Source organism: Miniopterus natalensis, chromosome 15, assembly GCF_054644295.1.
Source record: "Miniopterus natalensis isolate mMinNat1 chromosome 15, mMinNat1.hap1, whole genome shotgun sequence".
Classification (NCBI taxonomy): Eukaryota; Metazoa; Chordata; class Mammalia; order Chiroptera; family Miniopteridae; genus Miniopterus; species Miniopterus natalensis.
In genome coordinates, this window is record NC_142095.1 from 21896088 (window position 1) to 21909197 (window position 13110).

A 13110-nucleotide genomic window follows, 5' to 3' on the forward strand; every position below is an offset into this window, starting at 1 on the left:
CAGCCTCCGTTACTCCCCCAGCTCTCACTTCCATCACCTCCCTGCCGCTGCGCCCCCTTCCTGGGACGTGCCCTGGGCCCCGGCCGCCAGGGCGGGGAAGGGGAAGGGTCGGGCCGGGGCGGGGAGAAGCCTTTATATAGCGTCAACGAGGGGCGTGGGAGTGGCCGCCAGCCCTGGAACAGAGAAGCTAAAGGCTGCCCGCGCGGCCTCCCGTCCCTTCCAGGGTCCGGAGCCCCCCGCCGGCTCGCTTCAGGCGGGGCAGCCGCGCTGCGCTCCCGGGGAGCGCTCCGTCCGCTCAGTGCGCGCTGCCAGGAAACTGGTCCAGGGCTTGGGAAGCGCAGGGCTGGGGTCCGCGCGGAAGTTTTCCCTGGGTAAGTCCTGGCGCTGAAGTCCGCGGGCGCCACGAGAGCCACAAGTAGGTCTGCAGGTGGTCAGCAGCAGGAGAGGAATGGGCCAGGTAGGGGGCTGCTTGTGGTCTGTGATGAAGGAAAGTGAATTTCAGAAGCGCAAAATCCACTCCTGTTTTTCACTCTCCCAGGCTGAGTAGTGGCCCTCACCCCACCCATCATTCTTTCAGTTTTCTGCATCCCTCTGTTGGAGAACCTGCAGCACACTCTGTGGTCATTCTCTGCTCCCCGCTCCATGCCCCCCCCCCCCCCCCAGTGCCTGGAAAGCTGAGAGGTGCCTTACCCAACAGTGTGTCCCCATGCCCAGCACAGGGTCTGATGTGTGTGGGGGGGGGGGGGGCATGCAGGACTATGCGGGGGACTGATGAATGAAGTTAACCAGCCTGGGTCAGGAAAAGTTACTACCAAGCCTGTACCAACCCAGCCTGTACTTTTGCTCCTGCACCCCACCCAAATTTATTAAAGATGTTTGGGGTTTTATTATTGTCTGGGGGAGGGAAGAAGACAGAAAAAAAATGTGCTCTTTTATGAATGCCCAGTAACATTCTGCAATGAATGGAACCCCAGCTACCTGGCTCAGTGTGAACTGTGCAAATAATTCTGATGAGGGGAGGAGGCGGGCTTGGAAGAGGGGAAATGTGGAAACTAGGAAGTGATTTCTTTCCTTTTGTGTCCTTTTGTGATGAATATCTCTCATTTCTCTTTTTAGAAGTCTACTGTATGGCGATATTTAAAGATGATATTTGCCAGTGTGTGTGGGGGGGGATGTTTGGATAGGGGAGATGGGTGGTGATATTGAGTAGGAATATCTGAGATGGTGAAAATCACAGGATGTGGATATTAGAAGGAAAACGATATTAGAAGTCTCTTGTCAAGAATTTTTATAGTTACAGAAACGGCAGTCACGTTGCTGTTTCAAAGATAGATCTTTTTGGTGTGTTTTTAATATAAAATTTTCAAGTATGCCATTTTGAAGTTATGCTGTTCAATTTATTGTTTAGTGGCCCCAGAGATGGGATCACATACATAAAAGTCCTGAAGAGTCTTAGTAAAGTGTTTTAAAAGTGCATGGCCTTAAAAGGTGTTTTTTTTTTCTTCTTGTGAAAGGAGTTGACTTCCTCCTGCCTCCCTCATTTTATTCCAAAATATTGTAAGTGCAGAGGAGGACCTGAAAAGAAAGCTTATCTTGCACTCAGAAGTACATGTGAAGTCAAATTTTATGATGTACTTAAAAGACTTTATGTTAAGCACCCACTGGAAAATTATTATCTTAGCTTTATTTTTAAGTAACAAAAAACTTTTAATTTTACTAAATCTTCTTGTGAAACAATTCTCAAAAAAGACATTGTTAATTAAATGTAATATACTTGCTGCTTCCACTTTCCCCATTCCCTCCAGATAGTCTGAATTTCAGAAAATTTTGAATAGTTGGAATGTTTATAAAGAAAATATTTATGTTTTTATTTGCATGGATAGTGTCAAGAGCAGCTAATTAAGTCACCAAATAAAGGTCAGGTTGCAAGAACTGTGAATAAAAGATGTTGCGCTATTTATTCATCTATATCTATCAGGTATACTATGTAGTCCCGCTAATATAGTGGTCTTTCAAAGGACTGCAAAAAAATCTTGCCTGTCAGTAAATATCCTCTACCTCTAGAACTTCTCAAAAGTATGCAATTGCTAGCTGCCTCCGCAAACAAACAAAAGTGGTGCAGACCGCCCTGGCCGGTGTGACCCAGTGGTTACAGTGTTGTCCCACACAACTAAAGGTCTTGGGTTCGATTCCCAGTCAAAGGAACATATATGGGTTGCAGGTTCAATCTCCAGCCCCTGTCAGGCAGCACTCAGGAGGCAACCAATCGATGTGTGTCTCTAACATCGATGTTTCTCTCTCTCTCCCCCCCCCCCCCCGCTTTCTCTTCCACTCTAAAAATCAATGGAAAAAAACATCATCAGGTGAGTATTAACAACAACAACAAAAAGTGGTCCAGACTAATGAGGATGTCTTTGCAACCAAAGATCGCCAACTCCTACTATCCCAAGAAATATGTATGAAGATTAGATATTCTATACTTCTACTTTAAGAAGTATGATCATATAGACCTTTGTAGGGTGATCAGATGTTGGCCAGAATCCTTTTCCTCCCTCCTTGACCTTTCTATTGTTGTCATTGTTATTTAAAGTAAGAAGTGGTTTAGCTTTGCTCTGAAACAGGTCTAGATTCAAGTTACATACTAACTTGGACATTCACTTAACCCCTCTGAGTCTTTTCTTGCCTGTCACGTGGAGCAGTGATATCCACCTACTTCAAAGGGTTGTGTGAGAAAGAATCAAAAGATCCTTGTAAAATGCCAGGCATAAGTGCTCAATAAATGAGGGCAATGGTGATGACGGTGGTAAATTTTAAGCGTCAAGACAAATAGAAATATTCCTAAAATTCAGTTAATGTTGAGCCTAATTTTATTCTATGTTTATTTTATGTTTTGACTTCACTATGAGGTACCTTGCTTCCATGCAGTATAACACATGATTAACAGTAATGCATGACTCACCAAACATTGTAATCTCCCTGATTCCCTGGAAGTGCTCTAGTGTCCAGAGATCAGTTAAGGAAAGACCTGTCACTCAGACACGCCGCTGTTCTGGAAGGGATTGTTGGGAGTTGTAGCTATTCTGATTTCGCTACATATTCCTTCATATTTTATGCTTTACAATTTGGGGCAACTTTTCCTAGAGAAGTCAGAAGTGCACTCAGTGTGTTAGTTTCTTTGGATAATGGTTTTGTGATAACAAAAGTGTCTTTCTACTTTCAGCTGAAAGGTATTGTCTTTGAATTTTCAGAATTTTAAAATAAAGGCCTCTGAAGTAACCTTAAATTCTTCAAGAGAATGGAGAGTTTAAAAGTTGTAAAAGAGCCTTTACCAAACAGTGACTAATTAAAGGCCAAACTATTTAAATGAAGAAATAATTCCTAGAGAGACTTGCTCTCACTCTCCCTCCTTGTTCTTACCCCTCCTCCCAAATTTGTATATTTTGGGGGTGACCCTAAGGCCCTGGCAGGGAATTTGGAAGAGATTGTCATGAACAAAAATGGATACTGTTTGGCTAACATAAACCATGTGCGGCAGAAAAGATCTCTTGTATCTCTCATATCCCTGACACTTTCCACAGTACTTAGTAGGTACTCAGTAGGTACTCAATAAAAATTGGATAAATGAATGACTTAATATTTCAAAAGTCTGGCCAAAGTATACTTCTCATGTAAATCTGGGGCAGCTGCAGTTAGAAAATCCACTAACATGCAAAATCTCATGAAGACAAAAGAGGCCGTATTACCTATACTTGTGTCTCAGTTTCTGACCTTCCCTTTTGCTAAAGCAAGAAACAGCTGATCTGCCATTACTGACTCAAAGTCTTACCTTTATGTGTTTTCTTGATTGAGATAACTGTAAAAGCTGATGCTTTTTATGGTTCTAAATAACAAGTCTAAGGAAATGTATTGATTTCATTTTGCCATGAATAGGAAGTTTCCCTGCCCCCGCCCCCAGTGTTCTAACAGTAGAGGCGATTTGAATGTAAACCTCAACATTCCCCTCAAGTCACAAAGACATAGTAAACATACATTTAACCTTTCTTCAGCCATTTATGATTAAGGAGATTAAGGATTGCGTATTGATTTGACTCTAAAATGTTTTTGTCATGCTCTAAGAACTGTATCCTAGACTTTGGAGGGAAAAGATTTTGCCAGAGTTAGTTGGCAAAGGCATTTGTGTTGGCTTGAAAAACAATAAGCTAATCACTGAACAAGTCCTTTAAAAACAACTTGATTAATGCTTGGAAAGAAATCCTTACTGAAAATATCCATTACATGAGTCCAAATACAATAAAACTTTGCAGATCATGAGCAAGTCCTAGTCACTTTTGGCAATTATTGTTTGGTAGACAAAACCCACAGTGTCAAATGGTCTGTGTGCTATCCTTTGGCACTCCTACCTCACCATAAATCAGCACATGTAGTTAACTCCTAATTACATTTATTTCCACATTTCTCTGGGACAGTTAAATTCTATAATACCGAGAAGATGACATTACACACTGTAGCAGATTTCCCTAATGTCTCTTCTAAGTTGGCTAGCAGATGATGTCAGAGCCCTGCCCACATTCCCTCTGAATTCACTGTGTCAGTGCCTGCTGGCAGCTTCTAACTTCAAGCACCTGTGAAGGTCCGAGGACCTTTTTCTGGCTTTGGGAGCATGCCTGACTCATGTGAAGTAGACCAGAAGGGTCTGGGAGTTAGCACCCCTGGGAGCAACCCTCACCCACTAACAGATGAAAGTTGGTGAAAAAATAGCCCAGCTTTCTCACAGTTTCAGGGAGGCAACTCTTCATGTGATCTTCCAGAGGTGCCCAAGATAATGAGCTCCAGCCACTCAGACCGATAACTGATCTACTCATTAACAGTTCCACAGGTTTCCTTCCCTTCCCTGCCTCACTTCCCTGCTCCACTCCCAGTGCTCCCAGAGATCACCTCCTAAATAAACTAATCGCACAGATCCTTGCCTAGAGTCTGCTTTGGGGAAAACCCAGCCAACCATAAATTTGTTAGCTATTTCAGTAAATGCAGTGTTTTTGCTGTAAGTGTACTATAGATTCCATTCTAGCCAAAAACTGAATCAAGAATGGAACTCTTGCTTTGCGCTCTGGAGAACAGAATTTTGTCCCTTGTCAGTGCTGTGTCACTTGTGTTTGGGTCAGTTAGTTTGTTGGTCATGACCTGATCGTGACTCCAAATCCGCTCTTTGAGAGCAATGTGACGGGGACATGGAGGGATATATCAGTGAGGACTCGGTGTGACCCCATCCGTAGAGAAAGAGTGAGTTCTACTGGTTATGAAAGTGGCTCAGACACATGCTCTCTAGAGATGGAACTGGCCTCTCTGTATTTCTAGTGGGTGTTCCTACCTCCTCCACAGGTTTGGTCACCATTTACCTACTGTATTAGGGTTCTCCAGAGAAACAGAACCAATAGAGTATATATGGGCATACACAAGAGGAAGTTTATTATAGGAATTTGCTCACATGGTTATGAAGGATGAGGGTCCTACCATTTGCACACCAGAGAACCAGGAAAAATGGTGTAGTTCAGTGCAAATCTGAAGGCCAGAGAGCCGAGTGCCAAGGTTCAAGGGCAAGAGTAAATGGATGATTCAGCTCAAGCAGTAAGAGCCAATTGGCCACCCTTCCTCTGCTTTTCTGCTCTGTTCGGGCCCTCCAGGGACTGGCTGCTGCTCACTTGCACTGGTGAAGGTCATCTTTGTCATTCTCTCTATGCAAATACTAATCTCTTCCGAAACACCCTCACAGGCACACCCAGAAATAACGTTTTACCATCTCTTAGCTCGGTCAAGTTGACGCATAAAATTAACCATCACATTTACCAATTCCTTTCTAATCTCTCCCCCCCCCCCCCCCCGCCACCCAGGCCCCTCCTCAGGACTTCAGACCCAGATATCTAACTGTCCACAAGGCACCTGAGCATGTTCCGCCACGGACCCAACATGGCATCACCTATCCTTCCCATAAACTTCCCCCTCTTCCTATGAATGGCGTGACTCGGTGGCCCCACCAGAAAACTCCCAAGTAGCCTTGAAGTGCCCATCTCGCCAGCCCTCACCAACAGTCCCATCTACTCAACCTCCAAGTCCTAACAATTTTATTTCCTAATGACCTCTGCAAACGCCTCTCCCCTCTCCCTGTCACTTCTGCTCCTGGTTCCCAAAGAGCATCCTTCCTTCCTCCCAGGCAGCACTGCCTCCTAGCCTACCTCCCTGCCTCTGGTCCTTCTTCTCTTCCAGCATTTTCCAGACTTCAGCCTTAGTGAGCCTCCTAAAACCTGCGCTTTCCTCTGCTTAAAATGCTCCAGTGCCTTTAGGTAATATTCAGAATCCTCACTGTGGTTGAAAATCCTCACATTGCCCAAGTGTTACCACCTCTTCTGCCTCATGCCTTCCTGTTTCTTTGTCACCACTCCTAATCCCCTGGTTTTTTAAAGATCTTGCTCTCTCTTACCTCCTGTCATTTGCATTTGGGATTTCCTCCACCGAGAGTTGCCTTCTCTGGCTTCTAAATCTTGTTAACTCCTCTCCCATTAGGGCTTAGCTAATATGCCCATTCTTTGGGAAAGAATTATTAAGGCACCCTGCCCTGGGTTCCCACAATACCCTGGGCTCCTCTTGTCATATTGCTTTCCTACTAAACTATGACTACCTTGCCTTTCATGTTCACAGGCTATCTTCAGTGCTAGCCACTCAGTAGATGTTCAATACATATCTGTAATATAAATAATGAGCTGAAATCAGTTTCCTTACTAGCTTCTGGGCAAGTCATGTAAGCTCTCTGAGCTTTAGTTTTCTTATTTAAAGTAGAAACCATAGATAAGCCCAGGGTGATTGACAGGATTTGATGAAATGATGGATTTTTGGTTCCTGGCACATGGTGCTGAATAAATGATAGTTCCTATGAATTCAGGAAGATAAGTACTATGCTTGATTTGACCCTGTGATGTTTTGAGAGAATACAAGCCACATCCCAGGACATATAAGTTAAATGGGCTCTTTGATATAGGGGCTTTGGGTGGAACCCAGAAGAGGGAAAGTGTTGTTTAGCTAAAAGCATCCTGCCTTTCTGATGTCCTTTCAAACCATGCATAGAGCACATTTTGGGAAATGAAAGCAATGTAATGACATATAATGGCATCTAACTCCCTTACACAGTTTCTCCAAAGCAATCCTTCTTTTCAAGCTTCAACATCTGCATTCCCTGGATGAGTGCCACAATTCCAGTTTCTAAACTGAGGTGCTCTTTCAAGAATTTTTCCATAATGAAATTATTCCCAACTGCCGTTCCTCCTTGACTTCTCTCCTCCAGGATTACGGCTGTCATCCTAAACCAGCAGCATTAGGACCTAAAAATTGGGCCTCCAGGAACTTGTCATGCAAATTCTCACCAACCCTGATGCACACTTGTTGGTGATTTAACTGGATAGAGGCAAGCACTGAGCAATTAACAGGTTTGCGTGGGTCAATGATCATGGCAAGGAATTTTTTAGATTTTAGTAGTGGGGAGTGAGCTAAGTACATAATTGGGGTGGATATTAGGATAAGAGCACCTCAGAGAGCTGTCTGACATTTGAAAGGCTTTTAGATATTATTTGGTGAGAGCCAGGGGTGCCCCACCCCACTTCAACACACAAAGTTTGTAAACCTCCTTTGTTTCTATATACCCCAACAATTTCCACATAGTCACTTATAATTAATAGTCATTATACAAAGAAAAATAAATAAATTGATGGTTGATGGTGTCATCTATGTTGAGACCCACCTCATAAATCCATAAAAATGTATTCCTAGATGCAAAATACTTCAGATAGATTCCTGTTTTCTCCCAAAGCTTGAGGGTTTCATTTATCTGTTCAGTTATTTTATTTCTCAGTGCTCTATCATCTCTTTCAATTCCTTCACAGAAAATGTTGCAATTAGGCGCAGATGTTCCATTGTCACCTTGATCCACAGCTATGAACGTTATTGATTTGGGTAGTGCATTTGCCACAAAAGAGAGGTTGTGATTACATACATCGCATATCTGCTAAACTCCCCACTCTGAGAAAGGAGATGTGTGCTCTGCATTCAGAGTTGTGGCCATGCCACAAGCTTCAGCCAATAAGCAAGAGGGGAATGGGCTCCAGTCACCTCAGGCAGAAGGAGATGGCTGACTTCAGGTTTCTCACAGGTAGATCTTTGAATATTCTAATCCAGGGATTGGTGTCAATTAACTGAGCATTTGTTAAGCCCTTTGTGTACATTATCACACAGTCCTCCCAACAACCCATTACCCCCCTTCCACGGAAGAGGGTCTGAGGTTTCAAGGTGCGGCAGTGGCTGGCCAGTGGAGGGGTTTGAATTCAGGAAGTAGCAGAATGCAGGCCTTGACCCTGCCACTTGTCTATTCTGCTGGGTAAGCTGGAAAATGTGTGCGTCAAGAGTCTAGAGGCTTCCAATGCTGATGCTCAACTTAGATCCCTGCATGGTTGGAATAATAGTTCAGAAGTCATATTTTTTATGCGAAGAGGAAATTTTAACTCAATATTTTCCTTTTTGGAGGAGGGAAGAAAGGGGGAGTGCTGAACTTAACATGAACATAAAGCCCCAGAGTGGTGATGTTTAAGTAGCTACAAAACCCAGTAGCTGAATGTCTGTCACTGAAATTGACTAAGGTTAATATTTTCAAAAGTCCATTCTCATTTTGCTGTTTGACTTTCCATAGAGTCCTAAAATTTCAGAGCAAAAATGGGTCTTACAAAATCATTTCAAGTAATTTTTATAAATCACAGTGATTGGTCCTTTCCCCACCCTTCTCCACATTAAAATCCTTTGATGACTTCCCACTGATTTTGGGATAAAGACAGAAATTATTACTAGATCCTGCAAAGCCATGTATGGCCTGGCCACTGCTTTTCTAGCCTCACTGAGTGCCATGTTCCCTTTTGCTCTGTGTTGTGTTCATGTTGGACTTCCTTTGGTTCCTTGACCACTCTGTTTTCCTTCCTGCCATAGGACCTTTACAAAAGCTCTCTTCTCTCCTGGAACCCCACACTCCTCTGGGCCCAGCTGACTCTCACCATTCCTCCAGACACTAGCTTAAATAGCAGTCCTTTAAGGAAACCTTTCCTGACCTCTCTGAGCTAATCAATTCTTATTATTATATGTCATCTCTGTATATAATAATTCAACAAATACTCATTAAGCACCTTTTTAGCTATCAGCCTTACTTTAGGTGCTGGAAATAAGATGGACAAAGTCCCACCTCCAGGGGGGATATAAACAATAGAGAAGTCAACAAATAACTTTTAGGTTGTGTTAAATACTAGGAAAAAATATTTAAGGGGTTAGTGACTGACTATAAGGAAGTGGGAGGTTATTTTGGACAGAGTGATCAGGAAGAGGTGACATTTGAGCGGAGACCTGAGTGAACTTGGAAGCAAAATGAGGCCACCTGGGGAGAAAAGACACTTCTAGGCAGGAGCAACTTTGGCATGTTCTAGCAAAACAGGAAGGTCAGTATGCCTGGAATGGAGCAAACGAGAGAGAGACTAAAAAGGATGTGACCACAGACCATGGGACATGGCCCGTATCTGGTAGAGCCTTAGGGTCCAATGCTTATAGTATTGGAATTTAATCTAAGCCTGATGGAAAGTCATTAGAGATTTTGAACATGGAGATATTGATCCAATGTATGGCCTTCACAGATCTCTCTGACTAGTGCTTGAAGGTATGTGAGGAAGGGCAGGGGTCGAAGCATGGATATCTGTTAGTGTAGTGATCCAGGCAAGAAGCAGTAGTAGCAGGGACAAGGGTGGGAGGTGGTGAGAAGTGGTTAGATTTGAAATACATTTTGAAGATACTGTTGACCAGACTTACTGATGGAGTGGCTGTAGAGTCTTAGAGAAACCTCTTCTTTACAGTAGGTACCACATTTGTAATTTTAGACTTATTGATGTAATTCTTTCAAAAATGCTTTGCCCCCTCAATGGACTATAAGGTCCATGAGGACCAAGACCATGTCTGGGTTTACTTTTCATTTCCTGCCTGCCACCTAAAACAGTGTTCAGCACAAAGAAATGAGCAGATACATAAATATACTAAAAAACCTTCTTTTACAGATGAGGAAAATGATTCACTGAGAGTTTAAATTAATGGATTAGCCTAAGGCCTCTCAGTTTGAACTGGAACCCATGTCTCCACACTCCTCATTTGGGCCACTTTCTGTCTGACAGTGGAGCACCTTCCAAACACTGTGCTCTTTTATTTGGGAGGGGGGGACTACCAAAATGTACTTTAAATTTCCCTAATGGGTGACTTGACTGTGTAGCCAGGCAACCACAAACGGTGACGGGCATTATTCTAATCACCTACTGGGGCACCTTGAGTCCATGACCTTTCTCCTTTGACTGTCTTCATCTCCAGTAAAATTCTTGATCTCATCTCACTATCAGTGAGGAAGTCTACCTAAGCCATCTGACTTGTGTTCTGTTTTGAAAGACACCACAGCTTTAGACAAGACTAGCTGGTGTGTTTAATCTTCACATAAAAAGTAAGCCATTCAAAAACATTCACTCACCAAGGGCATTTTGAAAAACAACCACCACCACAGTTGAGGCAGGCTGTGATTAAGAGGGGAAGCTAGAAGAGAATGCAATGAAGAGTTTCCTGGTTCTCTTGGCACGAAAAGAGAGCCTGAAATGTGACTTTCTCAAGAAATGCTCACATCCTTGGACCTCTGCCTTTCTAATTAAATTCCTGATTTATACATATGGATATTTCACTTAATGAGCAGCTGGTTAAATTGGATCCTTGCTCTGCAGAGGGTTACAAAGAGCTTCAACGTTTCTAGGTGATTGAATGCTATTTAACCCTGAAATGCAAGAAGAAATTAAATCTAAACTAGCTGCTCATCACCACGACCTTCCAGGCTGCACCGTCCCTGGTCTGCATAGTAATTGGTTCTGTTCTTTTCCATCAAATGACTTCCAAGGTACCCTTTCCTCTTTCCACGGCCCCCTCTTGGAAGCAGCACCCAGTGCATTTCATGCCTTTCTCACACCCTGAGTCTGGGTCTCCACTCTCCTGAGGCTTCCAGTCTAGTGGAGGGACAGACATTAATGAGATGTTTAAACACTCAAATGAAGGTTTAATCATAGACTTGAGATGAGCTTTGGAGAAAAAGAACAGTGTGCCATGGGAAAAATCACAAAGGAGATCGAATTGATGAGGCCAGGAGAGGAACTCGCTGAGGAAGCAGCATTGCAGTGAAGATCTGAGCAAGGGTAGAGGGGCAAAAGAGTGGCTGGAGAGGGTGGTGGCAGTCAGGGGGACATAGGGCAGAGCCCCTCAAACTTTGATGTGCACACAAACCTGGGGATGATGTTTCCCTGAAGACTGACTCACTAGGGCTGGGATCCTAAATTTCCAACAGGTACCGACTGGTGCTGAGCTAAGAACCACACTTTGAGTAGCAATGGTATAGGGCAAGGGTTGGCAAAGTTTTCACTGAGTTGGACACCCAGATGGTGTTAGAGAATTTTTTGGAGGTGTGGAAACAGCCCCCCCCCCCCCACACACACACACACACAAAGTCAGAATTGGTGACTAGGCCTGCTACACCTGGTATATAGCAAGGGCTCAGGAATATTTGTGGAAAGCATGCACTTTGGCCCAGGCTGATTTATTGTTACCTCCAGCAGAGTGATTTAGAGCGAGGGTCCTTAAAATGTGGTCCCAGGCCTGTCCTGTTAGCATCACCTGGGAGAGTGTTAGAAATGCAAATATTTACCTTCAGCAATTTGTTTCAACTAAGTCTCCTGGTGATTCTGTATGAGGACCACAGGTTAGGGTATGGGCTCTGGAGCTAAACTGCCTTTTAAATTCTGGCTGTTCTTTAAAAACTGTTGGGCTCTGGGAACTTATATTGCCTTTTTGTGTTTGTGTTCTCACCTATAAGATGGAGATGGTAAAAATAACAGCCACCTCAGCTGGACTAATGACACAGAGTTGTTGTCACAGCCCCTGCTCACTGTTAAGTGCTCAAAATAGGTTAACTGTTTGTAGCATTAGCTGGGAAACTATGAGAAAATTCATTAACTTCTCTGAGTTTAACTTTCTTCATCTTGAAAACAAGTATGAAATCTTGGCCTCACAGGGTTTTGAAAGTTATGTGTGTGTGGTGGTTAATTTTATGTGTCAACTGTGCTAGGCCACGGTGCCCAGTTATTGGGTCAAACAGCAATTTAGTTGTTGCTGCTAAGGGGTTTTTAGAGGTGACTAACATTTAAATCAGAAGACTTTAAGTAAAACAGATTACCCTCCTTTATATGGGTGGGCCTTGTCCATCAGTTGAAGACTTTGAGAGAACACTGATATCTTGAGTCTCCAGGGAAGATTGCCTTCAGAGTCAAAGCTGCAACACTGGGCCCTCTGGAATTTCTAGCCTGCCCTGCAGAGTTCAGACCTGCCAGTTCCCACAAACACCTGAGCCGATTCCTTAAAATTCTACTCCATACGTCTATATAGATGCAGACATAGATATAGTCTATATAGAGATACAGTATATAGTATAAGTCTCCCTATATAGTTTATATATTCTATACATAGATATAGTTTATAGATATATCTATATATAGATACAGTTTATATATATATGCATAAAAATATAGCCTATATATAGCTCCTGTTCTACATGTCTATATACTATAGAGATAGAGACAGAGATAGAGAAGTCTATATAATGTATATATTAGTATAGATATAGATACACACACCCTGTTGGTTCTGTTTCTCTCGAGAGCCCTAATACAATGTGTTAAAAATGTGCAGATCACTATTCCTCAAACTATATAGTTTCCCACCTATTGACATATTGAGCCAGGTAATTCTTTGTTGTAGAGAACAGTCCTGTGTATTGTAGGATGTTTAGCAGCGTCCTTGGTCTCTACCCACCAGGTGCCAATAGCACCCATCCCCCAGCAATAAAAGTAAAAAAAATCTTTCCAGGCATTGCCAAGTGTCCCCTGGGGGCAAAGTCTTCTCCGCTGAGAACTATGGAAATGCAGGAGCCGTTTCTTCCTAGTTCACTCCTATTAAACCAGTGCT

The 13110-nt window shown here is 43.2% G+C and overlaps 1 protein-coding gene across 1 annotated transcript in view; it reads left to right on the top strand.

The window, feature by feature from the left end:
• The first annotated feature begins 303 nt into the window (after window positions 1-303).
• Window positions 304-13110, top strand: part of COL6A6 (collagen type VI alpha 6 chain) — a 130779-nt gene continuing 117972 nt past the window's right edge. Inside the window, exon 1 of the mRNA XM_087824933.1 lies at window positions 304-371. The gene's annotated coding sequence lies outside the window, so the exon portion shown is untranslated. The remainder of the gene's footprint in view (window positions 372-13110) is intronic.